The 27568-nt window shown below is 34.8% G+C and overlaps 1 protein-coding gene across 10 annotated transcripts in view; it reads left to right on the top strand.

The window, feature by feature from the left end:
* Positions 1-27568, top strand: part of Epha6 (EPH receptor A6) — an 850021-nt gene that overhangs the window by 725809 nt on the left and 96644 nt on the right. The gene's annotated exons all lie outside the window — the stretch shown is intronic.

Genomic DNA, 27568 nt, shown 5'->3' with positions numbered 1-27568 from the left:
TTAGAGTAATTCTGAATTTGTTTTTCCCAATTTTCTACTTTCCTTTAACATTGTGCTAATTTTATGTAATTATTTGACAAGCACTTCCTATAGCTCTGGGCCTGGTTTGGGGGAACAAAAGTCTCATATTTGACTATTTTCTTTCTAATGTATTGAGACTTTAACATCATGTTTAAGATCCATATCATCACTGCCCTCATGACAACTCTGTCTTTGCTTGAGGTATTTTTGACACTTCAATAATTATCTCCTATAAATGGAACTCTTTATAGGCCAATAGTGCAACCAATTAATATCTCAGGAATAGTAGGATAATGAGGGGTTATGAAATGACTCTTTTTCTTAATATTATGGAATGATCTGATCATACTTAAAAATGGAGTTTCTTTGAAGTTATAGGATTACTCTCTAAACTCTCAAAATGGTACTTGGGGAAAATGTAAGCAGAATGAAAGGCTAAAAAAACCTGATGACCAAACCATTATCCATAAATTATATAATGTTGATATGATCCATGAATGTTTTTTCCAAGGTCTTTTTTTTTTAACTTCAGTCTCAATATCTCTGATCAAGTATGTGAAAGGTACAAATGTGTAAAATTATATTGTACTTTATTTCTTACACAAAACCCTTACCATTGATTCACTTGATAATTGGCTTCAATGAAAAAATAAGCCAGTAAAACTATTCCAGATTTTCTTACTCTGTTCTATTTTTCTAACCCTACATATTATTTTGAAAGATGCAACCACATTTTAAAATTTTCTTTTATTTCATTTTCTATGAATTTTTTTTGCAACTTCACTGTATTCAATTACTCCAGAATTGATGCAAATTTAATATTATTAATGAAATATGTTATGCTTTTGCTGCTTGCTTTGTACAAATGCTCCGTTAATTTATCCATATTTTCACAATTTTGTCAACAAAAATATAGTTATAAAAATAACTCAATTTCTGAGTTTTATAGATAAGGTAGCAGTATCTATTGATCTTTTAATTTAACCAAAAAGCTTCATAAAATAAGTCTATTGAGCCTGAAAACAAATGGTTCATTTTAGAAAAAAATAATATTTTTAAATCCATCTTCCAATTGGAAAATAAAATTGTTTTCATTTTTCTTGAGGCCTTTCTTTCTTTCTTTTTTTGTAAATGTATAAATTGTAATAACTTTTAGGGTTATAGAAAAAGTTCATAAAATCTTATATTAAGCATATTCTTTACATCTCTGAAGAATAGTATTTAAAATTATATGAAAATTATATAATATTTATAAAAATTGTAACAAAATCAATTCAAAGAATAAAATCAGGAAATAACTATGAAACTCTTTGACTATAGGCTATAGGCTACACTTGAAACCCCTTATTAATAATATTTAACTGCTTTTTAAAAATAGAAAGCCCACAACTAAATTTAAAATACTAATAAAATTAGCAGGTAACCAAAAGTTTGAGACATATACTGGTTGTATTATAACAATTTGATCCCTAGATTCTAGGCATTTTCTGTCTAATGTTATTTTAGGGGCTATGAATCTGGTAGAGTGCTATTTTAAACTTAGATCAGACTAGAGAATTAAACAGCAGATTAAGTACATAGAATATTTATACTCCAAAAGGGGCCTGTAAAAAGCCATAGTTTATGTCTTAATTATGAAATGTCTCTGATTTAAGAGAGATTGATTAAATGGAAAATAATGTAATCAAGTTTTTTTTTTAATTTTTTTAAGTCTCAGGATTATACTTTCCTGCTCAAAGAATTTTGCAGTGCAAAATATCATTCATTGATTAATAATGAAAATGGACATTCAATATATAACATAGCAAAGCTGTTGCCTTCAAAGAATTTATGCTTTCACAGACTCATGCTTCCTTGCAGTTCAAGAAAAATAAATACAGAAGTTTCAGAGAAGAATTTAAAAGAAGGCGTCACAAAAAGATCAAATTTGGACTGGATCTTTAAAACCTTCATGAGACAGAGTGTTGGAGGACAGGCAGTCCAGATGAGAAAAGTCAGGAGAAGTGAATGGGCAAATATATAGGAAAATGGACAGTTTGAAATGGAGACCAGGAGAAGCGAAGCGGCCAAGTTTCTTAGTAATTTTGAATGTTCTTGAAAAGTACTCCAAGGAATTTGAAGGTTTTTCTATAGTAACTAAGCTAAATTGATTTATTCAAGCAGCAGAATAACAAACATAGGTGTGTATCTTAGAAAATACTGTTGACAATAACATAGAGAAAGCATTGAAGAAGAGGAGTGCTCACAGGGAAGCCAGTTAGGCATATTTGCTGTAGAGCAGAAAGGCCATGTGATTTTAATTAGGGCAGTGGCAACTGAAATAAAGAGAAGGACAGAACATTGAAAATCTTTATGAAAGTATAATTTCTAAGATTTAGTAATTGAACATAATTTATAAGGAAGAAGGAGGATTTAAAGATATTCTAATATTTCTAGATTGAACAACTAGTTGAATAGAGACTCTGTTAAATAATCAAGACATAGAATCCCTATTAGAGATGGCCTGGCTAACAGCAAAAGATTATAAGCAAACTTAGAGCAAGACATCATAGATAGATACTCTAGTTCAAAGTCATCAGGATAATACCAGTAAGCACTAGCATTGTGTCCAAACTTTATGAAAAATGTTTAAAGTTTTATGTAAATGTACTTAGCACCCACCCCATGCAGTACTTTTGTATATTTCCAGTTAAAGTGAATTAGATAGCTAGAACTCTTTACTGCCTAGTGAATCTATATCTCAATTACATGAAAGAAGCTTCAAAGAGCAAACTCCCTGATATATTTAAAAAAATAAATTTGATTCGTTTTTTAAAGTTTTATCTGTATACAACTTTTTTAGAGCATATCTTTCATCATGAATGTTTCTGAGTTGTTTTTTCTCTTACATAAATATAATTGCTATTTCCTCATTATTTTTAAGTGTTTTTACAATCTACACCAGGAAGGGTTTGGGGGAAAGAAAGACTGTGAAGGGTATGAAAACAGGAAGCTATCATGGATAAACATTGTGTTTTATTCTGTTTTTTATTTTAATCTTCAAGAAAGTAATCTTTAGAATCATGTGCTACATGGATGTAGCCCTTCCTATTCAAACAGGGGCAGAATAAATAGATCTTTTCCACTACAATGTCTTTGTCTATTTAAATTCCACATATCATAACAAACGGTAATTAGAACTGGCTAAAGAAGTCATACTGGAAAGATAGATGGCCAGTCTGAACTCAGTGCTGGCTGTGACATTATACTGGTCCACAGTGGCAGATGAGCAATGGCTGTGGGAGCCAGAGTGGCCAGACCAGAAAGAGTTTAAAAAGAGAAATTACCCTGGCAAAATCAGTGAGTCCTTTAATGTTCTATTAAAAGTCATATTATACATTATTGTGTTCCCTACATTTTAAAATATTATTAAAGTAGATGAAAGGTTGAAATTTGAAAGTAGATATAACTAGAAATTATAGTATTTCTTCCTACAACTTGAATGTTTTATATAGCCTGCTTTAGGTCTAAGATTTATTTATTTAATGTGCACTCAACATAGTTTATTATGTCACTACCATACTTAGGGTCCTATTATTAGAGTGACAGTTGTGAAGTGGGTTCGCTTACAACCACTCCCCCAAAATGGACTTCACTCCATGGAGAAGAGGTAAGATATTACCTATGCCAACTCCATAAGTCCAAATCCGTATTCCCACTCTATACTGAGCTACTGTTTAGGCCCACCATGCACAAATTTCCTATTTGTCTGAGTTTGCTAAGACGTCACACACAGAAGTTGTATGAAGCAGACTTAGTAGTTACATTTAGGCAGCAAGAGACAAAAGAAGCATAAGATCTATTGTGTGCCTGTACTCCAAATATCTAGAAAGTTATATAGGTTAGATCGAGTTGTTTTGTTTTTGGTACTTGAGACTGAACCTGGAGGTGCTTAACCACTGAGCCACATCCCCAGCCCTTTTTAATTTTTTATTTTGAGATAGGATCTCGCTGAGTTGCTCTGGGCCTCACTAAGTTGCTGGGTCTGGCTTTGAACTCAAAATCCTCCTGACTCAGCCTCCTGAGCCTTTGGGATTACAGGCATGCATCATCCTCCTGGCTACATGGAGTTTTGACTGCACAAACCTTACTTTACATCACATCCGAAGAACTCTGAAAGGCAGCCTGCCCTGTGTTGTATATCTCAAGAGAAACATAACTGACTAGGAAAATGTTTGAAGGATATCCTGCTTCCTGGGGAGACTGGAATAAAGCTCAACTTTTTTAGGCAGTTCCTCACTAAGATGTTACAGGCCCTACCTAGGAGGGATAGGAAAAGGCCCAGGTTGCTATGGGAAGCTCTTCTCTATCTCAGGATATTGCATTCCCAACACACAATGTAATTATTCTTGAAAACTACAAGTAAGAAAGTGGGATTTGGGGGATACTGGGTGGGTTTAAGGACCCTCAACGAACTCTCCTGCACCAATAACTAGAATGAAGGAATTAATGAGAACAGATAAATGGTTACACAGAAAGACTATCAAGAATAAGCATATATTAAAACTCATATATGTGCAGGCAGATACCAAAAATGAGCAATTCTACATGAAAAGAAATACAGTAGTAGTAGATTTTTCTAGTAAGGTGTTTAAGCCATATACTAAAGTATATCAAGCCTTTGCAAAAGGACCTTAGGAACTGGTGATGGCACAAAAACTAAGAAATGTACATGGGGGGCCAAAGAGAATGGAAAAAATAAACAATAGGATTTCAACAAGAATTGAGGCCTTGCCTTTGCATGCTAATTTCACAACTTACTTAGCAGGCAATTAGTGAGGAGAGACTGGGAATGATTATAACCTAACAATACATATGTAGCGTTATTTGGCTAAATTAATATGGATAAAAGTTACTGACAGTTTGGGTTATTTTCATTTCATTACATGGTATCCTCTTTGGTGAAAATTTAGGTGTAATGAAATCACTTCCTTTTTGACTGATACATGTTCACATATATGACTATTTTATAACCATTTCCTTTCCCAAGGAGGAACTCTAACTAATTTGAATATTGCTAAGCAACCCCATCTTACACTGACATTGAAAATGCTAAGCTTCTTTGCTCTCAAATATGGAAATGAGTTCCTATTTACCTAAAAGAACATTATAAGGTATATTATGGCTCACACTCATCTGTTTTAAGAGATAGGTTTTATTTAAAATATAATGGTAGTTAATGTTCAGATTTTTTAAAAAAAATATGAGTAACTCCTTATATTTTAAAGATTAAAGCAAAATGGAAAAGTCATTTTATCATATTAACCCCCCAAAATTCTAATACTTTTATTTTCAATTGTGTTATTTTGTGTTTCCAAAGCAAATTTTGCTTTTTTTCTTTGTCAGCAGCAATTTCACATAAGTACTTTCTTTGTTGAAATACAGAGTCTCATTATTGACAACACATAATCTGTATAATCACAATTCTGTTAACATCTTAATTCCATTAACTTTGCATTCATGAGACCTCTTCCAAACTCTAACATTTAACCTTTCCTATTCTGCAAAAAATTTGAGAAAAGTTAAATATCCTATTAATCTAAGAAATCATGGCTTATACTTAATGTGGATTTCCTTATAGCTAATAATGAAGCCGTTTGAAGGTGACATATTTACATATATTTATTGAAATCAGTAGAGATCTGAACAACCTTCCTCTACCTAATTCAAGTGTTATAAATTGTCTTGAGTTTTTAAGGTACATTTTTAAATCTTGAAAAATGCCTGGTATCAAGAATAAATATTTCCAAAACAATTATTCTTGATCCTTTACTATTTACCTTGAAGTACTTTAACAGGAATAACATATTTGTTTGGAGATCATGCTTAACATAGTAAAACATACTCAGAATTTTCATTCATTTCTGTCTTTTAAAAATTTTTTCTAAAAAGATTTTTAGTGAGGAAAAAAATTTAAAGCTTTCTACTAACATTACATAATATCCAATGTCCTGAATAAAAAATACTGAGAAATGCTCTTGAATTCTGGGTTTTTGAATAATAAAAAGTTACGTTTCAAATCCTGCCACCAGATTTTCTGTTCATCAAGACAGTGACAGTGAGGGTGGGACTGACACTTGCTAAGATGCAATATATAGTTTAAAATGCATCTTACTGTACATCTACCTGAGTTCAGGCTGAAGAATGACTTTTTTTTTTTTTTTGTACTTGGGATTGAACTCAGGGGCACTCTTAGCCAAACTAAAACTGAAGGAGGTATGCAACCTTTGGGCCCAAAGGCAGACCCTCAGGTAAAAACCTGTGAAACCCACTGGCCCATGAAAAGCTACACATAGCAACATAAATAGAATATACAGAAAGCCTCCTGTACAGAATTCACTGGAAGATTCAAGTAAAGGAAATGACAATACCTTTTAGGCAGACCTAAATTCAGCAACGTGGGTATAAAGAAAAAAAGTGAGAAAATTAGCAATGTTATCAAATGCTATAATGTGAAGATTCAAACTTTTGTTCAGTAGAAAGGTGATGAGTCAATAAACCTTGAAAGAATGAAAAACAATAAAATCTAGGCTGGATGAAACAAAGTTATCATCAAGAAAGGAGCTATAACATTTGGGAAAAAGAACAAAGTGACTTCACTAAGAGACTGTTCTTACTCCAGAGATACTACGAGAGCAGTTACTCAATCAGTCAAATATACAGAACATTATAATTAGCTGAGGGGGAAGAAATTGATGTACCAATACTAGGTTTCCTAAATTCAAAGGGGAAAAGTTCTCCTGAAGCAGACTTGATAGTCTAATAATCAAGAAAAATAAAAAATCTGACAGTTCTTATTTAACTTTTTCAATATGTGCTTTTTTTTTTTTAGTGAGCGCAATACTTTTATTTATTTATTTTTATGTGTGATGCTGAGGATCAAACCAAAGTGCCTCACACATGCCAGTCAAGTGTTCTACCATTGAGCCACAACCCCAGCCTCTGAATATTCACTTTTGATAAAGGAAATTCTAATTATCTAAGGTATAAAAGCTATATTCTCAAATTAGCAGTTTCCACACATTGAGCCCAAATACCAGGGAGTCAATCCACAACAATATTGATAAAAGAACAAAGCCTCACACCAAACCAGAATAGAGCATATGCTAAATGCAGAGTGAAAATTCTTCTCCAATACCTGTTCTCAGCTTGTATCGTAGGCTGAGAGAATCAAAAAAATCTTAACGGTACAGCCTCAGCAATGGCAAGGCGCTAGCAACTCAGTGAGACCCTGTCTTTAAGTAAAAAAAAAAAGTAGTTGTCTAAGATGATAGTATCAGAGGGGCACAAAACCTCTATGAAATATACTGCTTTGAATTGTCAATGGCAGCTCTTTTTTTTTTTTAATTTTTTATTGTGGGTTGTTCAAAACATTACAAATTTCTTGACATATCATATTCCACACTTTGATTCAGGTGGGTTATGAACTCCCACCTTCACCCCATACACAGATTGCAGAATCACATCAGTTACACATCCATTGATTTACAAATTGCCATACTAGTGTCTGTTGTACTCCGCTGCCTTTCCCATCCTCCACGCTCCCCCCTCCCCACCTCTCCCCTCCCCTCCCCTCCTCTCTCTCTACCTCCTCCACTGTATAACCCTGAGGGTCTCCTTCCATTACCATGCAATTTCCCTTCTCTCTCCCTTTCCCTCCCACCTCTCAGCTCTTAAGCCTAAGATGAGAATGAAGGTGGACACAAGACCAGAAGAAATTACTATCTAAAAAACCATTGCCTGGACTAGGGGTGTAGATCAGTGACACAGAACTTGCCTAAGAGGAAAGTCCTGGGTTCAATACCAACACCACAAGAAAAAAAATCATTTTCTGAAAGGCATTCCTCTCTAAAGCTTAGGGAACATTTTGTGATAATTACAATACAGGGTTCTCTGTAATGAGGAAGGAAGGAAGGAAGAAAAGAAGGAAAGAAAGTGCCAAGAATTGAAGATCAGCATATGCAGAGGAGAAAATGACTAAACAAAAGGATAGTTCTATCAGAAATCTTGAAGATAGAATGAGGTAGCTTAGTTTTACACATAGTCAAACCATGTTTGGGGAAAAAAAAGAAAAAAAAAAAACCTTCTTGAGTATAAGTCTTTTGTCCCTATGATATGGATGATACCTCCTTTTAGATTTGTGTAAAACTCTGAAGAACAAGAGATTTATCTTCTTGTTTGGAGTCTTTCCAATATCTACAGTAATACACTATATAAAGACTACTTAATTAATTGTAAATAATAAAAACTAATGAGAAACAGGTAGAAAGGGACTGAAACTCTAAGAACACTGTCTTCAGTAAAACTCCACACTTTTCCTTTGACATCACTGTTAATTGTAATCCACTTAAAGAGTGAGCCTATGAAAACACTTAATATATTATAAAGATATGAAAATTTTGCTATAAAAGAAACAATGATAACAAATGTTAAAGCATTTACCATGATGGATTAGGATATTCACAAGCAGAGGAGAAAATTCTGGTTTTAAAATCTCTGGAAGCATCCTACCAAATGTTCTGAGCACAGAAGTCTGCCTACATTGTGGATAAGATCTAAGGCAGATGGTTCATAAATTCACAGAGGCGTAATGTTTTAATGCCTGTAGTCATCTGAAATGCATCCAGTCCTTCTAACCTAAATGCTAATCAATGAGAAATAATCAAATGTCAGTCACAGTTCTCAAGATATTTGGCATATACTTTGGTGATTAACCAGGAGCCATAGAAAACACCACCACGTACTATTTGTCTTTGTGTTAGCAACATCAAATATACTGATTTCTACTCCCAATGATTTTAGGACAAACTCAGACTTAACTGTTTTACTGGGAAAGATCATTCAGCAAATGTCTAGGAAGTAGAATGTACAATGCTTACTGGCCCCTTTCCTTCTGCAGAAAAATATGGCAAAGAGCATGTACACAGATCTATTTAGTTTGAATATAGAATTTAAACTTACCAACTGAAGAAACAGATTCTTTACTAATATTTCATCTCTGGCTTCATAGCTAATGTCAAAAGAATGCTTTTTTTTCCCGTTGACAACAGGAAACTGGAAAGAAAAATATAATAAGTAAATCACAAGAAAGCTCTATGGGAAAGTTTCCTCATTCCTAGTATAAAGAGTTTCCCATCAACGGCAAATACATTGAAAATGATTATCAGTTATTCATGCTGTTTGTGGCAGTCTGTATTAGCTACCTACCTAATCAAACTCTCTCATCATTTCTCCTGCTAATTAAATCTGGAAATTTTCTGCAATGAACTAAGATCTAAGTGATAAATCATGATTTTATGTCAGTTATATTTATACTGTTCTCTGAGACTTAAATTTTACCCTTTGGTCACAGAAATATAAAGAGAAGTGAGATAAGGAACTTCTGGGAAACTTTCTAGTTGAAGCCCACCAGAAATATGTCTGAGTGGAGAACTTTCTAGTACTGACTGACCCTTTTACTGTTGTTGTCACCTGGAATATGGCTTTGGAAGAACATCACCCTTAGATCTGTGACAACCATCTTGCCAATCATGAGACAACAAGCTTATGGAGACAGACCCACGGCATGAGGGAGAAAGTAGGAAGATCAAAAGAGCCTAGAGTTATGATGACATTGTTGGGCTTCTTTATTGATACAGAAAATAAATTGACACCAGTTTTTTATTAGTAACTCAATGTAATATCTTCTTTGCTTAAAAGCCCTTAAGAGTTGGGCCCCCTATCATTTATATGGGAAAATATTCTACCTGAGACAGTAATCAAAAAATAAGACAAACCACTATGTTAACAGATAATATAAATAGACCCCAAAAATGGAGAATTTAAGGATCACCACAATCATACAAACTAACTAGATTATATTAGGAGATTATAAATATAAAGTTCTCTTGAGGATCCAGTATTCCTAATTTATTCATTTCATATATATATATATATATATATATATATATATTTTGTTTTGCAGGGGTGGGATACCAGGGATTGAACTCAGGGGCACCAAGCCACATCCCCAGCCCTATTTTGTATTTTATTTAGAAAAAGGGTCTCACTGAGTTGCTTAGCACCTCACCATTGCTGAGGCTGGCTTTGAACTTGCGATCCTCCTGTCTCAGCCTCCTGATCTTCTGGGATTAAAGGGATATGCCACCATGCCCAGCCTTTCATTTCACATGTATTTCTTAATGTTATGAGGCACAAAATTGGACAATGTAGATAAAAAATAGTGTCATAAATAAGGCAGAAATATGCAAGATTGAATCAAAAGAAAATCTCCTTCATAGCAATCAACTGGGCAAAAAGGCAACCTATGGAATGGGAGAAAATATTCTCAAACCATGTGTTTAATAAGGGTTTAGGATCCAAAATATACAAGTAAGTCGTATAACTCAACAGCAAAACAAACAAACAACAACAACAAATGCTAATATTCTGATAGGTTTTTAAATGAGCAAAAGACCTGAATAGATATTTCTGCACAAATGACGTAAAAATGGCCAACAAATATATAGAAAGGCAATTAACATCATTAGTCATTGGAGAAATATAAAACAAAACCACCATGAAATACCTCATACCTGTTGTAATGTCTCTTATCAGAAAAATAAATGATGGGTTTATGGGAAGAGATCTCTCTTGCACACTTATTATAGTAATATAAATTGGTACATCTATTACAGAAAGCAGTCTGTTGAGTACCCACAAAATTAATTTAATCTAGCAATCCTTTTCTGGATCTATATCCAAAGGAAATGGAATTTGTATCTCAAAGAAATATCTGAATTTCTATGTTCATTGCAGCGTTATTCAAAGTAAGCAAGACATAGAAACAACCTAAATGATTTTCACAAATAGAAAAAGAAAATATGGTGTGTATGTACACAGGTATGCATGCATATATTCACACAATGGAATATTATTCAGCCTTTAAAAAGAAGGAGATCCTGCCATTTGCAACAATATTAATAAACTTGAAGAACAGTATGCTAAGTAAAATAATCCAGACACAGCAATACAAATACTTACATTTTCATTTATATGTGTAATCTACTATAGTTAGTCCCATTGAAGCAGAAATAGAATAGTTCCTCTCAAAGCACCCAGGGAGGAAGAGTGATATTGATCAAAGGATGCCAAGTATTGGTTGGACAGGATGGATAAGTACTGGGATCTAATGTACATCATGGTACATTAATCTATAATTAATAAATAGTACTATATTTTTATGTGAAATTTGATATGAGAATAGATTGTAAGTTTTCTCACCAGAAGAAAAGCAGGGGAAAAACCTATGTAAATCAGCTTGATAGTGATTATTTCACATATTTTAAAATGTATATCAAAACATGAAGTACATTCCTTAAATATATAGCATCTTTGTCTTTCATTCATTCTTTATTAAACTTCAGGGAAAGGTGTTTAGAAGTGAGGCAAAAACCAATATTAAGTAACCATGCTATTAAATATTTCATTACAAGTTGAGGTTTTATTTAACAACTGTGTATTGAGTGTCTACTATATGTCAGACAATGTTCTGGACATTGGAAAGATTCCAGTAAATGAGATTTTCTCATGGAGTTAGTCTTGAGTATAGTGGTAATAAAGATATTTTTTCAAAGTTTTTCAAAATCTCATGAAGTGACAGATACACAGAACATATATAATAATAACAAATTATAAAGGTGACTAGCTGCCTTAGGAGGCGTGGCCAGGAAATACTTCTTTAATTAGTTGATATTTGAAATGAAACCTGATAATTATAAGGGGATCAGCCAAGAAAAGATCTTAAGCCAGAGAGTTCTAAGGTGAGGGAAGAATAAATATAAATCCCTAGGTGGGAACAAGCTTGGCACATTTTAAAACCAGGAATCAGGCCAGAATGTCTGACACACTGAAAAGTAGAGAATTGTGATAAAGAGAAAACCAGAGAGTCCAGATCCTATAGGAACTTGAAGGTCATGGAAGGAGTAGGAATGTTACTCCATTACAAGGGAAGCTACTGGAAGATTTTAAACAGAGAATGAAATCACAGAATTTGTGTTATTAGAGCTCACTCTTGCTGGCATGTTGAGAATGGGTTGTAGAGGGACAAGGAAAGATAGGACAAAGAGATCCCTTTATAGAACCATAGACAGGAAATGTGTTGGTGTACACTGATGTTAAGTTAAAAAAATAAATAAAATAGAGAGTGGCAGAGAGGCTTCTGGTAATGGCTCTGCCTGGAGAGTGAAATGGAAAGAGAAGATAGATAATAGACTGACGGGTGTTTGTGTATGATTTTGGATTGTTTTTACAGATGAAGCAGCCCAAAGACATTTAGTGACATACACAAGTCACCTGGTTATTCCATGGAAAACTAAGCCATTGCAGTAATGATAATGTTAAGGGAAAATGCTTGTCCTACCATTGAATCCTCTTCCCCTCCCTGGTCCTTCAAAACTTCCCTCAGCAAATTATTTTCTACTGTAAGCAAAATCCCTTCCATTATTCATTTCTAAGACCCCTACAGAAAGAGATAGATAGTAGTAGGAAGTCTTTGAAGGTTGAAAAATAGAATGATTTCTTAGTCTTTGATGATATCTATTTCAAATGTAATAGTATCCCAAAATGTTTTTGATTTTTGATTTTTAAATTTTGTTCATGGATCTTGTTATGGTTTAGATACAAGGTTATCCTAGAAAGCTCATGTGTGAGACAATACAAGAATTCTGATATGGAAAATGGGTGGTATTATGTGTAGGCCCATAAGTTGTGGTGGGAGGAGGTGAGTCAGTGTGGGTGCATGACTTTGGGGTTGATATTTTGTCCCTGGTGAGCAGACACATCTCTCTTCTGCTTCCTGTCTGTCTTGTCCTGTGCTGCTTTCTTCTACCACTCCCTCCCACCATAATGTTCTGACTTATCTTAGACATAAAACAATGAAGTTGGAGGTCTGTGAACTGAGACCTCTGAAACTGTTAGCCAAGAAACTGCTTCCTCTACATTTTTCTTGTCAGATCTTTTGGTCACAGTGACAAGAAGTTAACTAAAATAGAGCTATTAAAAGTATTCTACAATGAATATTTTTGTTTTATGACAAGGAAGAGAAAAGAATATATGTCATAGTAATAGAGTTCCAAATATTCTTCTGACCATTATATTTCAAATTTCTTCTCCCTGGTACTAATCAGTTCTAAACATGTTTGCTTGATTGTTTTAATGCAGCTTCTCTCATCAAAGAAATGGCTGAGGTTATTTCACAGGGCAACATTTATTTCTGATAGAAAGATAGGAGGTTCTCTCAGAGTTTTAAATTTAAGACCTATTCCTCATTGTCACCACAGGGCCTACAATTTAGCTCACAATCATCAACTTCTCCTGGCCTGTAAACAATAATTTAGAGATCTAAAGCTAGAGAGAGCACTACAGAATCTTCAGGTGTGCTTCTTAAAGATAAAAAAAGAATGATTTATAAACATTACAAAAATTTATCAATGTCTTTGTTGAGAAATAAATACCTTTTTTCTCATTTACTGTATTTTTTTCACGTGGCAATCCTCTGGTTGGTTTCTGCTGGCTACTTATAAATCAGTCAGGTATTTGTAGTTTAAACATTTGTGGCCACAGTTCATCCCAGGAAGGCAAAAAGTGGCCACTATAAAGAAACTTTCCCCAGCTTCTCTCCAGGCCTCTGTGCACGGAACAGCTCTGAATACATCCATGATCCATCAGTATTTTTATATATTCAGATCATGCCCTGTTCATATTAACATAAACACACCAAGTTTCACTGTACCTAGTTTTGCTTCTTTAAACTTGCAATAAGAAAGGGTATTATTATATGAAGCATGCACATTATTTGGTTGTTTAACCATGCTCTTAATCAGTGTATAATATGTGTCACAAATAAGCAGCTGCTAAATGAATTATACATAAAGATAATGTTTTCTAGATTACTCCTGCCTGTATATATTGCATAATTTAGGCCCTAACACATTCTGGTCCTTAATCTCTTCTTTTTATAGAAACTGAATCATTACCTTGTTCTTTTTAGTATTTTAAAAGTTTGTTTTCCACATATGTTATAAAAGTAAAATCTCTTTAAAGGAAGGCAATCTTTTTTAATTTAAGCATTTATAGCATATATTTTTCTAAGGTTCAAATTCCCTTTTTTTAAGCAAGGTTTTTTTGGGCTGTGGTTCTTTATTAAGGGGAAAATACATTTGCTTTTAAAAATAATTGCTAGTAAGAGAAAAGGATAAATTCAATGATATTGGACCATATATACAATAACAACGAATAAATAAGTCAAAGAGAAAGTTATTAATTCCTCGTCCCCATCTCACTATCCATAGGTTTCATAATCAAAGCATTTCAGCAGCAGAGTATGGATATGGAGATATTAAGTAATGGAGAAAACACTCTACCCGTAATGTAGTAGAGAAAATGGTGGGTTATAAACTTGGAGCTCTGATTTTAATCTCAGTTTGGCCATAATTCAGTGAACAACATAAATCATTAATTTAAAACCCTTGTGCTTCAGTCACCACATCTTGAATGGAATTAATAAAACTGTCCTCTCGATACTTTACAGAAATGTTATAAGATCCAACAAGATAATAAATAAGCTAAAGCATGGATCATGGCCAATATTGAGACTAACAGTGTAAGAATTGCCTAAGACACTTATTTAAAACTCATATTCCCAGTTTCAGCCACAGAAGTTCATTTTCATTTCGTAGTTCTGACAGAAGAGCAGTAAGGTGTGATCTGCAAATCTGAGTTTTTAATAACCACCCTGGTGACTGTGAAACAGGTTATCTAAGGACCCCCATCTTGATTAACTGCACTAATACAATCTAGACACATATCCAATTATTTCCTCCTCCAGCCTTATACATCTTTAAATAAGGCAGCAGTTACAAGCAGATAAAAGACCTGTCGATACACTAAGAAAAAAAACGGTAGGAGAGGAAGGGAGGGGAGGGCACAGTGGGAAGTTTCTCTGGTTCCATAAATATGAGAACACACTGCACAACAAAATTGAGTAACTTCTCTGATATTATTTTTAGCATACGTTATTCCATTTAGCCCATGTATTTTGTTTTCTGTTTCTAATAAAAGATAATTTTGAGCTTAAAATATGCTTTATAATAAAAAGTGAAATTGTCAGCATTAATATTAATTATTTTTTCATTTGATGAATTTAGTATTCTCTACTCCTCTATCTTCTTCTTGCAGATACTTTCTCTGTCTCTCTCTCTAAGATGTAGCTGAGAGTAGTTGTGCACACCTATAATCCCAGGGACTCAGGAGGCTGAGGCAGGAGGGTTTCAGGTTCAAGGCCAAGGCCGGCCTCAGCAACTTAGTGAGGCCCTCTCAAAACAAATGTAAAAAAAAAAATTCTAAGGATGTGAGAATATAGCTCAGTAGTAAAGTACTCCAGGGTCCAATCCCCAGCACCCTCACCCATCCCACAAAAAAGATATCGATAATGATCATTTTTCCCCAGGACAGACTGATGTAAAAATGTGCATTCCTCCATTGGCATTTATTGAAAATCTGTAAAGTTCTGTGATATAAATATAATCTGTGGTGAAATACAAATAACATTTTTAGATAGCAAAGTCATTCAAGTTGCCCCAGGTACTGGATTTTATCTCAGAGTCTTAAATAAATTACATATATTCCAAATGTTATGCCATTAAATGCTTACTAAGAGAGGTTTCAAGGTAATAGAAATGATTAGGTTTTTCTTGAACTTTGGTATGACTTATCAAATAAAAAGAAACTGATGGAATTCCCATTTTCAGAGTTTTAACTTAGAATATCCCTTGTGTTTCCAAAGTGAAATAATTCTCCACATTCAACTTTAGAAATTATAGTAGTCTTAGGATTCCTTTATAAAAACTGTACATACTGAGAAATAAAAGATGTAAAAGCATTATAAAACTTTCATGAAATCATCATCAAATGATTCTATCAAATGATCATGATGCATTTGTATTGATATGCCCTCTTGTGGCACATAAGATATTTGGAATGGTTTGCAAATATCAAGGAAGAAAGATTTTGTTTTTCTTAGTCAAAAATTATCTAAAATAGGAGATGAACATTTGAATGAGCCCTGATAAATAAGGATTTTATTGATGTGTATGGTTTTAAAGATTAATAACACTGAATTTTACCCAAAAGAAGAAAACAAAGAGTGGAGGAAACTGTTTCCTAATAGTTAACTGAGAAGTTTCCCAGATTTAAATTTATTTACTCAGTGTTTTAGGTATAAAATTTAAGGTATAAATTTTAACTAAATTCTTCCAGTCTTCAATGACTTCCTTCTGTTTTGGAACATAAGATATAGACTTTTCAGTGATGTTTTTAAATGCCAATGCTTATTTTGTTTTTGCCTGAAAATGAAACTCATAGTTTTGATAACACATAAAGAATTATGAAAACACCCCATGGGACAAAAGAGCAACCTTTATTTTAAAAGGAACAGATTGAAGGAATGAGAGATTCTGTGGAGTTGGGATCAGAAACTTAAATCAATTGACCTATACTTTGTAATATGACTGATATATATATTTATTTATTTATTGCGTAAGAAAGTGATTGTATAAATGAATTTTGAATAAAACAATTCTAAATTTTTATGTATTACTATACATTGTACTTCAGCTGATAAAATCACAGAATTTAGACCACATTTGTTCAAATAAGAATTTACCATCCTAATCACCACCATTATAATTTCTTTTAGTTTTATAAGTGGCCAAGAAAAATATAAGGCATTTTAGCATCTAGTAGGATCATATGTGAAACTCTATGCAGGTGACCATTTTCTTATTTCAAAGGGGGAATATAAGGAAGTTTGACTTCATAATGGCTGCCAATCTTACTGGAGTGAGATGGTATCTTAGGGTGGTTTTGATTTGCATTTCTCTGACTGCTAGAGATGGTGAGCATTTTTTCATGTACTTGTTGATTGATTGTATGTCCTCCTCTGAGAAGTGTCTGTTCAGGTCCTTGGCCCATTTGTTGATTGGGTTGTTAGTTATCTTATTGTCTAATTTTTGGAGTTCTTTGTATACTCTGGATATTAGGGCTCTGTCTGAAGTGTGAGGAGTAAAGATTTGTTCCCAGGATGTAGGCTCTCTACTTACCTCTCTTATTGTTTCTTTAGCTGAGAAAAAACTTTTTAGTTTGAGTAAGTCCCATTTGTTGATTCTAGTTGTTAACTTTTGTGCTATGGGTGTCCTATTGAGGAATGTGGAGCCTGACCCCACAGTATGTAGATCGGAGCCAACTTTTTCTTCTATCAGATGGCGTGTCTCTGATTTGATATCAAGCTCCTTGATCCATTTTGAATTAACTTTTGTGCATGGCGAGAGAAAGGGATTCAGTTTCATTTTGTTGCATATGGATTTCCAGTTTCCCCAGCACCATTTGTTGAAGATGCTATCCTTCCTCCACTGCATGCTTTTAGCCCCTTTATCAAATATAAGATAGTTGTAGTTTTGTGGATTGGTTTCTGTGTCCTCTATTCTGTACCATTGGTCCACCTGCCTGTTTTGGTACCAGTACCATGCTGTTTTTGTTACTATTGCTCTGTAGTATAGTTTGAAGTCTGGTATCGCTATACCGCCTGATTCACACTTCCTGCTTAGCATTGTTTTTGCTATTCTGGGTCTTTTATTTTTCTATATGAATTTCATGATTGCTTTCTCTATTTCTACAAGAAATGCCATTGGGATTTTGATTGGCATTGCATTAAACCTATAGAGAACTTTTGGTAATATCGCCATTTTGATGATGTTAGTTCTGCCTATCCATGAACAGGGTATATTTTTCCATCTTCTAAGATCTTCTTCTATTTCTCTCTTTAGGGTTCTGTAGTTTTCATTGTATAAGTCTTTCACCTCTTTTGTTAGGTTGATTCCCAAGTATTTTTTTTTTTTTGAAGTTATTGTGAATGGAGTGGTTGTCCTCATTTCCATTTCAGAGGATTTGTCGCTGATATACAGGAATGCCTTTGATTTATGCGTGTTGATTTTATATCCTGCCACTTTGCTGAATTCATTTATTAGCTCTAATAGTTTCTTTGTAGAGCCTTTTGGGTCTGTTAGGTATAGAATCATATCATCTGCAAATAGTGATAATTTAAGTTCTTCTTTTCCTATTTTTATGCCTTTAATTTCTTTCGTCTGTCTAATTGCTCTGGCCAGCGTTTCGAGAACTATGTTGAACAGAAGTGGAGAGAGAGGGCATCCCTCTCTTGTTCCAGATTTTAGAGGGAATGCCTTCAGTTTTTCTCCATTCAGAATGATGCTAGCCTGAGGCTTAGCATAGATTGCTTTTACAATATTGAGGTATGTTCCTGTTATCCCTAGTTTTTCTAGAGTTTTGAACATAAAGGGATTCTGTACTTTGTCAAATGCTTTTTCCGCATCTATCGAGATGATCATATGGTTCTTATTTTTAAGGCTATTGAAGTCAAACAACAACAAGTGCTGGCGAGGATGTGGGGAAAAGGGTACACTTGTACATTGCTGGTGGGACTGCAAGTTGGTGCAGCCAATTTGGAAAGCAGTATGGAGATTTCTTGGAAAGCTGGGAATGGAGCCACCATTTGACCCAGCTATTCCCCTTCTTGGTCTATTCCCTAAAGACCTAAAGAGAGCATGCTACAGGGACACTGCTACATAGATGTTCATAGCAGCTCAATTCACAATAGCAAGACTGTGGAACCAATCCAGATGCCCTTCAATAGACAAATGGATTAAAAAAATGTGGCATTTATACACAATGGAGTATTACTCTGCATTAAAAAATGACAAAATCATAGAATTTGCAGGGAAATGGATGGCACTAGAGCAGATTATGCTAAGTGAAGCTAGCCAATCCCTAAAAAACAAATGCCAAATGTCTTCTTTGATATAAGGAGAGTAACTAAGAACAGAGTAGGGACGAAGAGCATGAGAAGAAGATTAACATTAAACAGAGATGAGAGGTGGGAGGGAAAGGGAGAGAAAAGGGAAATTGCATGGAAATGGAAGGAGACCCTCAGGGTTATACAAAAGAACATACAAGAGGAAATGAGGGGAAAGGGAAAAATAATACAAGGGGGAGAAATGAAGGTCAGTAGAGGGAGCAGAGAGAGAAGAGGGGAGGGGAGGGGAGGGGAGGGGAGGGGAGGGGGGATAGTAGAGGATAGGAAAGGTAGCAGAACACGACAGTCACTAGTATGGCAATATGTAAATCAATGGATGTGTAATTGATGTGATTCTGCAATCTGTATATGGGCTAAAAATGGGAGTTCATAACCCACTTGAAGCAAAGTGTGAAAGATGATATATCAAGAACTATGTAATGTTTTGAACAACCAACAATAAAAAAAATTAAAAAAAGGAAGTTTGAACAACAGAACAATACATTTTCTTTGATATTTTAAATTTTATTCCCAGATAAATATTTTTTATTCCTTTTCTTGAAAACTTATACTTTATTGACAGAAAGATTATAATAACAATCATATATAATGCCTAAGTCATTATGTTCCCTTTTTTCTTGATTTTTAAAATATGACTACATATTTCTATCTTTCAATTTTTGAGGTTAATCAAGGTCACATTTGTATCAACATAATTTCTCATAGTTTTTTTTTTTTTTTACCTCATCATGTCCTGTTACTACCAAAATTGGAGCCATTGGTCCATTTATATTGACAGGAGATACAGAGCAGGTGAATCTTGACTTTGTAATTTGAAAGGTGTTGGAACCAGACTATAAAGTTGTTTGATTTAGCTTGATTAGAAAATGAAATATAGAAAAAAGGATAAGTAAATAGGCCACTTTTAGAAGAAAAGGACAAACAGGAATGAGAAAAATATAAATGCTGTGGCAGAAATGTATCCCATTAAAACAATATTCTTTAAAGTGTATTGAACCTGATTTCTCTGCTTTAAAGCCCCGAATCTTGAATGCCATAGTCAGTGTCTAGAAATAGAGATTTTGATAGATGACAGTATCTGAAGAAAATTCCTCAAATCCGGAATCACTGAGACAAAGAGATTATTTAAAATATCCTGACCCATGTTATAAAAACAAAACAAAATTTATATTCTCATTTATTAAATTATATCTTCAACATACCAAAATAGAGAGAGTGCAAGAGAGATACTGAATAGTAAATTCCATTTCTTCTAAATAAAAATGGAAGTGTCTAAGACAATAGTTCCCTATTAGTTTAATTGAATTCTTCCGGTCTTCAATGACTTTCATGTGACTTCTGTTTCTAATCAACACATGTGCACAAAGTATACTTTATGTTTCATCTTTTTCATTGTATTGCAAAGGCAAGGTACTTCCTATAATAAAGTGGAAAATAATTGTTCTCTGATGTCTTTGTAAATTCAGAAATGACATCTCTGTGTGTGGTGCTATAGGCCCACAGGCTCCTTCATATTCTATACTGCATTTTTCATATAATTTTTTAATATTTAATTTTTTGGTTATAAGTGGACACAATATCTTTATTTTTATGTGGTGCTGAGGATCGAACCCTGTGCCTCAGGCATGCTAGGCGAGCGCTCTACCTCTGAGCCACAACCCAGTCCCTCATATAAATTTTGTAGAGCATTACAAAAGAATTTCAAAGCAAAAAGTATTGTAGCAAAGTCTGGTATCCCTAATGTTTGTCAGCTTATTGGGAGGTGTCTCAAGTCTCCATCTTCTTCTTAAGAAAGAACATAATTCAAGATTTCCTCTCCTGGCTTTAAATATTTGAGCATTTCATAGAGCACAGGAGTTTATGACAGGCAGGTTACTGATTCTAAGCCACTATAGTTCATAAAACTTCAGTTTCAAGGTGAAAACATTGTAATTTTTTTAAGTAGAATAATCATATTTTACAGACATGCAGACTACAAAACCTCTTAGTACTTTAACCTAGCCAACACTTTCTTAAGAATTAAAATTTGGGAGAATTGTAAAATCTGCCTTGAGAAGAGATCAATTTGTGTTTTCTTTTGGGGTTGTTATATGTGAGTGCTGGTTGGTTGGTTATTCCTAAAGTGAATCCTTACGAGGAAAATCCTAATACTTGAGGAAAAGAAAACTGTGAGATTTTTTTTTTCCATTTTAGGGATGGATACTTCTTAAACACTACTTGCTAATCACAACCTTGTGAATTTCCCTTTTGGTCTTTCACAAATGTGCCTAATTTTGAGGTTACACATAGGATTTTGACTCCAGTAGGTCCTTGTAGTTTTGGGATCTGATAGCAAGATCTGCATGTGTAGAATCAGCACTGCCCTGAGACTGCTCCTCAGCAAATTGGTTAAAGCACATTGTTCTCTTTGTGGAAAACTATTGTTTGACTCCTATATACTGATATGTCAGAAACATTGCTTATGCATGATTTAGTTCTGGAGACCACACGGTAGATCAAATAAGAGAAAGGGGCATCTTTGGGGAGGATCTGAAAAGCTAAGAGCTGAAGGAATAAAGAGAAAAGGGAAATGAGAAAGTAGGAATAAGTATCAAGTCTCCCTTGTTTGGGGCTCAGACAAACAGTCTGTCTCTGTATACAAATATCTCCTGATTCTGACTTTTAAAATTATTAAATAAATATTAATTTAAAATGTGACAAAAAAGCAATAAAGGCTCTAAAACATTAAACAGAATCCCAAGGATCAAGCAAGAAAGAAAACAAAGTTCCCTGAGAAATGAATGTCTTTGGTGTGAGTGTCTCTTAGGAGGTTAGGTCCCAAGGCTCTGTCCCTAACTGTAGCAAGGAGCCCTTTATTGAAGCCTTCAAACCCAAAGCATCCAGACTTGCTGCCCTCTGAGACAATGTGTCTTGGTTCATCTCTGACAATCCACAGTGAACAGCTGATTTATTCTGCTTATTTCCCATAAGAAAAAAATTTATGGGACACGTGTGCTATTTCTTAAATCACAAAATAGAATAAAATAAAGCATCAGGAAATATTTAAAGGTGACTATTGCTTATAGCTTACCCCAGCGTCTACTGTTCAATCCAGTAGTAAATACAGCATCAATCAGAGTAAATACAGTAATTAATATCTACCAGTAAGAAACCATTCAGTGTAGTGAATCCATGTAATGGGGCATATGTAGCAGATATTGGTAAAATGCTTCCAATAGTTCCTCACTTTCCTTTACCATTTTTTTTCTCTCTCTCTCTCTGTGTACACATGTGAGGGGCCACTCTGAACAGGAACTGAGCATGCTCACTTAGCCTTGAGTAATGGGGGGGTATGGAAGTGGCATCGCATGCAATGGGAAGCAAGTGGGCCTTACCTTCCCTTGGCAAGGAAGTGCACCCCTGGGATTGGGCATCACCCAATGGGACTACACCTCCCTGTTTGTTGTAACACAATCCCTTACTTATTGGGGTGGAATATTCTATTGAATGTCTTTCCCCTAATAAAAACAGGGGTTTGAGGTGTGTTCTCTCTCTCTCTCTCTCTCTCTCTCTCTCTCTCTCTCTTGTTCCTCTTGCCCTCAAGTGTGGTAGCTGACATCTGACATCTCAGAGCTGTCCCTGACCCCCACCAAAAGGTATTTCTGTGTTCCTGTGGTCTTTTCATTGCCAGCCCAATCCACGCAGGGTGACCCTGAATCCACTGCCCTCCCAGGACGTGGGCAATAGTTGGTGCCTGAATCAGAGTTGCTCTGAATATACACAAGCTCCCAGTAGGATTGACTCCAACAGTCAACACCCAAGACCTTGTCAGAGGCTGCCCTTGAGACTTTGCCTGTGGCCAAAAGAAGCCTGCAAGCAACTTGAAAGTGACAGCTCATGGGACTGTCTTTGACCAATGGCTAGCACTCCAGCTAGAGCTGCCTCCCTACAGTGCTGCAGGGAAATACAGAAAGGAAGGCATGGCAGTGACAAACACCAAGTTCAGAGCAGGAAGCACCACTGGGGAGAATCTGGGGGAGAAATGAGATCTGGAAGAAAAAGCCCCAGAGCTTCAGCTGTATTGGAGATACTGTATTCTTAAACCCAAGTGGTGGATACATGAGTGATCCTTGTATTAATCTTTATGTGACTTTTATGCGTCTTAAATGTTTTTGAATATTTTTAAAAAGAACCTCTTTGAAAGATCTAAAAGGGAACAACTACATGTTTTCATTAGAATTTAAAGTATATATCTGCATATTTAAAAATTTATAAGCTCCAGGTTCCTCACATTTATTCTTATAGAAGGCTCAGCTACCCAAATCCAGAACCAAAAAAGGAATCCAAAATCCCCTAGAACCTATTCTTCCTCTTCTCCCACAGACCACAGTTTTCCTATTTTTGATCTAGCTCATCAGCACATCCCTTCCACATGGTCTTCCCTGGCTTGTTTTCCTAGCCTGGATTGCACAGTCCACCATTTGAAGGACACCTTGAATTAGTGCCTTGAGTCATCCATCCCCTTCATCTTCAACCTCATCACAATGTAGCTCTGGGCGGGGTGCGATGACGCATACCTATAATCCCAACTGCTCAGGAAGTTGATGCAGGAGGAGGATCAAGAGTTCAAAGCCAGCCTCAGCAAAAGCAAGGCTTATAAAATAAAAATACAAAATAGATCTGGGGATGTGGCTCAGTGGCCAAGTGCCCCTGAGTTCAATGCCTGGTACCACTGCCTCCCCTGCCCCCTGCCAAAAAAAAAAAAAAAATGTAGCTCTGGGTAACATACTTTTCTATTGTTCCCTGATTCCTTTCTAGATTCCTGAATGTTCCTGTTTATGTTATAAAACTCTACCAAATTCTTTATAGACCTGTACAATAGAATTATGGTTAGTACAAGCTTTGAGAAGAATGCTTGTCTTTCTTGTTGTTTCCATCCATCTATTAGTTGCTAGGGCTACCATAACAAAGTATCACAAACTGGGTGGCTTAATCCACAAACATGTATTCCTTTTTTGGTTCTTGCACAGTTCTGAAGCTAAGAGTCCAAGGTCAAGGACTCTACTGGCTTGATTCTTTCTGAAGCCTGTGAGGAACAGTCTGTCTGTCTCTCTCCTAGTTTCTGGTGGTTTGTTGGTAATCTTTAATGTTTCTTGGCTTAAAAAATGAATCATCCTCTCTCACACCCCCATTCACACAGTGTTCTTCTGTGTCTATCTTCAGATTTCCCCTCTCACATGAGCACCAGCTATGCTGGATTAGGAGCTCTCTCCACTTTGGTATAACCTCAGTTTAACTAGTTACATCCACAACCACCCTATTCCCAAATAAGGTCCTTTTCTGAGGTACTGGGGATTAAGGACTTCAGCATAGAAATTTAGGGGAGACACAAATTCACCCTAAATCATCACTCTATGTCTAAGATCAGAGGCAAGGAAAGATTGTCTTTCTTTAATCTAAACTCAGAACCCTTTAGAATTTAGAATTTTTAGAATTTTTACCCAATCTTCCTTTGAACTCAACTAACATGAATTGACATTATCATTTCTTTTTCGACTTGAGCCCTTTATTTCAGTTAGTGTCCTGTTATCATATGCAATATTCCAAATTGTTATTCCTTTAATTATTCTCTCCCGTACTTCATTTATCAAACTGGAAAGCATTATTTTCCATACAATGTAGCCTTGGAACACCACCATAATTGTTTCCCTAATGGGTTCTTCTGACTTACAAATGCCAGGTTTATTTTGGCTTGCATATGAAGTTTGATTGCATGCATTCATAATTGAGTTTCCCTTTTGATATATTAATCAGAACCATCATATCTCAAGATGATAATTAGCTGAAGTTGTAGCAAAGATACACAAAGTTATTTATAGATAGTTCCTTCTTCTTTTCTTTTAACATTGTTTTATAAATCATATAACTATAAAAGTGACAAAACACCCAGACTAAATCTCTTACTTTTTATTGAATGTATGGTATTCTTAAGCATTCATGATGTCTATGGTTTAATTAATCTGCTCCATAATTTAACTCTATTATTTTGAAATGATCTCTCAGATATTTTAGCATTCAACATAGAAGAGTGTTGAGTTACATTTCTGAATTTATTTTGTATAATATCACCACAGAAAAGATATTACTATAAATATATAGGTACAACATTTATATTTTACCATTTATAATTTTATTTACCCTACAGAAAAACAAATTCTCCTACAACACATTTGATCATATTCATATCTAAGCACCAGAATATAAATAATTTTTTTAAAGCATTGACTAATATAACTTCTTGTCTAGAAGGGTCTCTATTAAGGTGGATTCTGTTGTTGTAAGATTTGATGAAAGCATCAGATTATTCAAAATATTGAAGCAGGTAGTCCAACACTGTGAAACACACTTTTAATCCTAGAACTTGGGAGGCTGAGGCAATAGGATCACAAGTTTGAGGTCAGGCTGAGCAATTTAGTGAGGCCCTAAGCACCTTAGTAAGATGGTGTCTCAATTTAAAAAAAAAAACAAAAAGAAGAACTGGGGATGTAGCTCAGTGGCAAAGCATCCTCAGGCTTAATCCCCAGTATTCCTCTCCCAAAAATGAAGCAGGGAAATTGAAGAACTTACAACTAGAGCTTTATGGTTAGCTTCCAAATCTTCTTCTTCTTCTTTTTTTTTTAAACCAGCAATTACTTGTGGCAGGGGAGGAAGGGTTGAGTCAGTCAAATTAAGAGAAAAAGTATCTTCTCTGAGAAGAAGAAGAAGCTCTTAAAAGAAGAAGAAAAAACAAAGAAGGCAGGGCCCACTGGAAAGTACAGTAGACTAGTGACTGAAAGGTCAAAATTCTTTCCCCATTTATATTTGTTCCTTTCATGCAGCAAATAAGAGAAACGAGTAACCCAGCAGAAGCCACCTCTTTGGTAACTACTTCTATTCAAACCTCTCTTGACCCTTTTATAATTTCTTGAGACCAAACAAAGGCAGGAAATGCACTGACCTTCCAGAGTGAACACTAAATAAATTGTACATTGTTTTATCAGTTTTTTTTTTACAAGAGAAAGATCACCAAGGAACAGGTCAACAAATTTATCTCCCAGTTGAAGATTTATTTTTCTGCATCTGTGTTGGCAACCTACCTATCCCGGTCAGGTTATGACAACCATAGAAAATCTTTTTGGAAGATGTAGCCACCAAAACACATGGAGTGGCCAACAGCTAGCAAATACCCTCTTAGCCTTGTGTCAAGGTAAAATAAGAGCAAGTCCGACTAATTCTGACTCATTTTTTAGCATTTATTAAACAAGGAATAACAAATAAATAAATATTAACAGTTTCAAAACCTCTGTGTAATTTGTTTTGTAAAATCTGTGAAGTTCAAAATCTTCATTCTTAACAAAGGACCTCCAAACATCCTGCTTCAGAAAAAGCCATTAAAGGAAGCCCTCCCGACATCTCAGGGCACACAGTTCTGTAGTCTTATTGTTCAGGCAATCAGACATCCTCAGATTTCACTACTTGCACCAATATGGATTATTTAGGGATTAAGATATATCCCCCAAATAACAGGCTCAATACAGGTCTTTCTCCATTCCTATTCCTGATTTATGCAGAAGGAGAAAATATCTCTAAAAATAGTTTAGCCAATCCACGTCTTGAGTGCCACTAATTCTGTCAATGAAAATCCATTTCTAATACCTGTAATGCTTGTTCTCAATCCACTAATTTAACCATTGAAATTCTCTTCTTGATATTCAGTATGTTAATTATTAAACCTTCTGGTATGGATTCAATTTGGATGGCTGAATTAGTTGTATCAGACTCTTTGGGGCCTGAGCTTCTCTTTAGAATGCTAGTGAGCCATCCTTGAGCTTTAAGATCCTAATATGAGTAACTAATCATACCTAAAGTATCCCTTACACTGACTATAGAATCTGAAGTAACTTTAAATTTATTGATCTTTATAACAAATCTCTAAAATACTTAGATATTTTATGGTGTTCATTATTCTATCATCTATCCTCTGCTTTTTGTGTATGTGTGTGTGTGTGTGTGTGTGTGTGTGTGATTATTCTTTCCTTTGAGGTAATAAGCATGCTCCTTTGGATTCTCTTTTTTACACTTTGTAGATCAGTGTATCTCTGATTACTTAAAAATAAGCTTTCCCTGTCATTACTAAAGTTATCTTTCTCCTAGAGTAATTTTTTGACCACCACCTTAGGAATAATCTTGGACAAACTGCTAAGGATTCAGATTCCTGAGGAACAACTCTGAGGTTGGTCTGAAAATCTGCAATTTTAACAGACAACCCCCACCCGTACCCATAATTATTATTCACACTAAAGTTTGAAAACATTGAATTGTGCATGTTCCAGTTAAGTAATAAGATCCTTATTAGACATAAATTTGTACAAATTTATTTTATTTGGTATTTTTACTTGAAGCATCTATTTTTTCAGTACCTTGTAAAGTTTTTATAAATATTCAATACTGTCAACCAAACCATCAGTTGTCCAGGGGTGAATTAACTATTTGGTAGATTACCCAGGTCCTTGATTTCTTCTGCCTTTTTCTTAGTTCATTTGGCTATTTTTCTGGAGGACAAAT

Source organism: Marmota monax, unplaced genomic scaffold, assembly GCF_021218885.2.
Source record: "Marmota monax isolate L192 unplaced genomic scaffold, Marmota_monax_Labrador192_F-V1.1 WCK01_AAM20220418_F8-fsc00053, whole genome shotgun sequence".
NCBI lineage: Eukaryota > Metazoa > Chordata > Mammalia > Rodentia > Sciuridae > Marmota > Marmota monax.
Note: the sequence above shows the minus strand (reverse complement) of the source record. Positions and strands in the feature narration are given on the sequence as shown.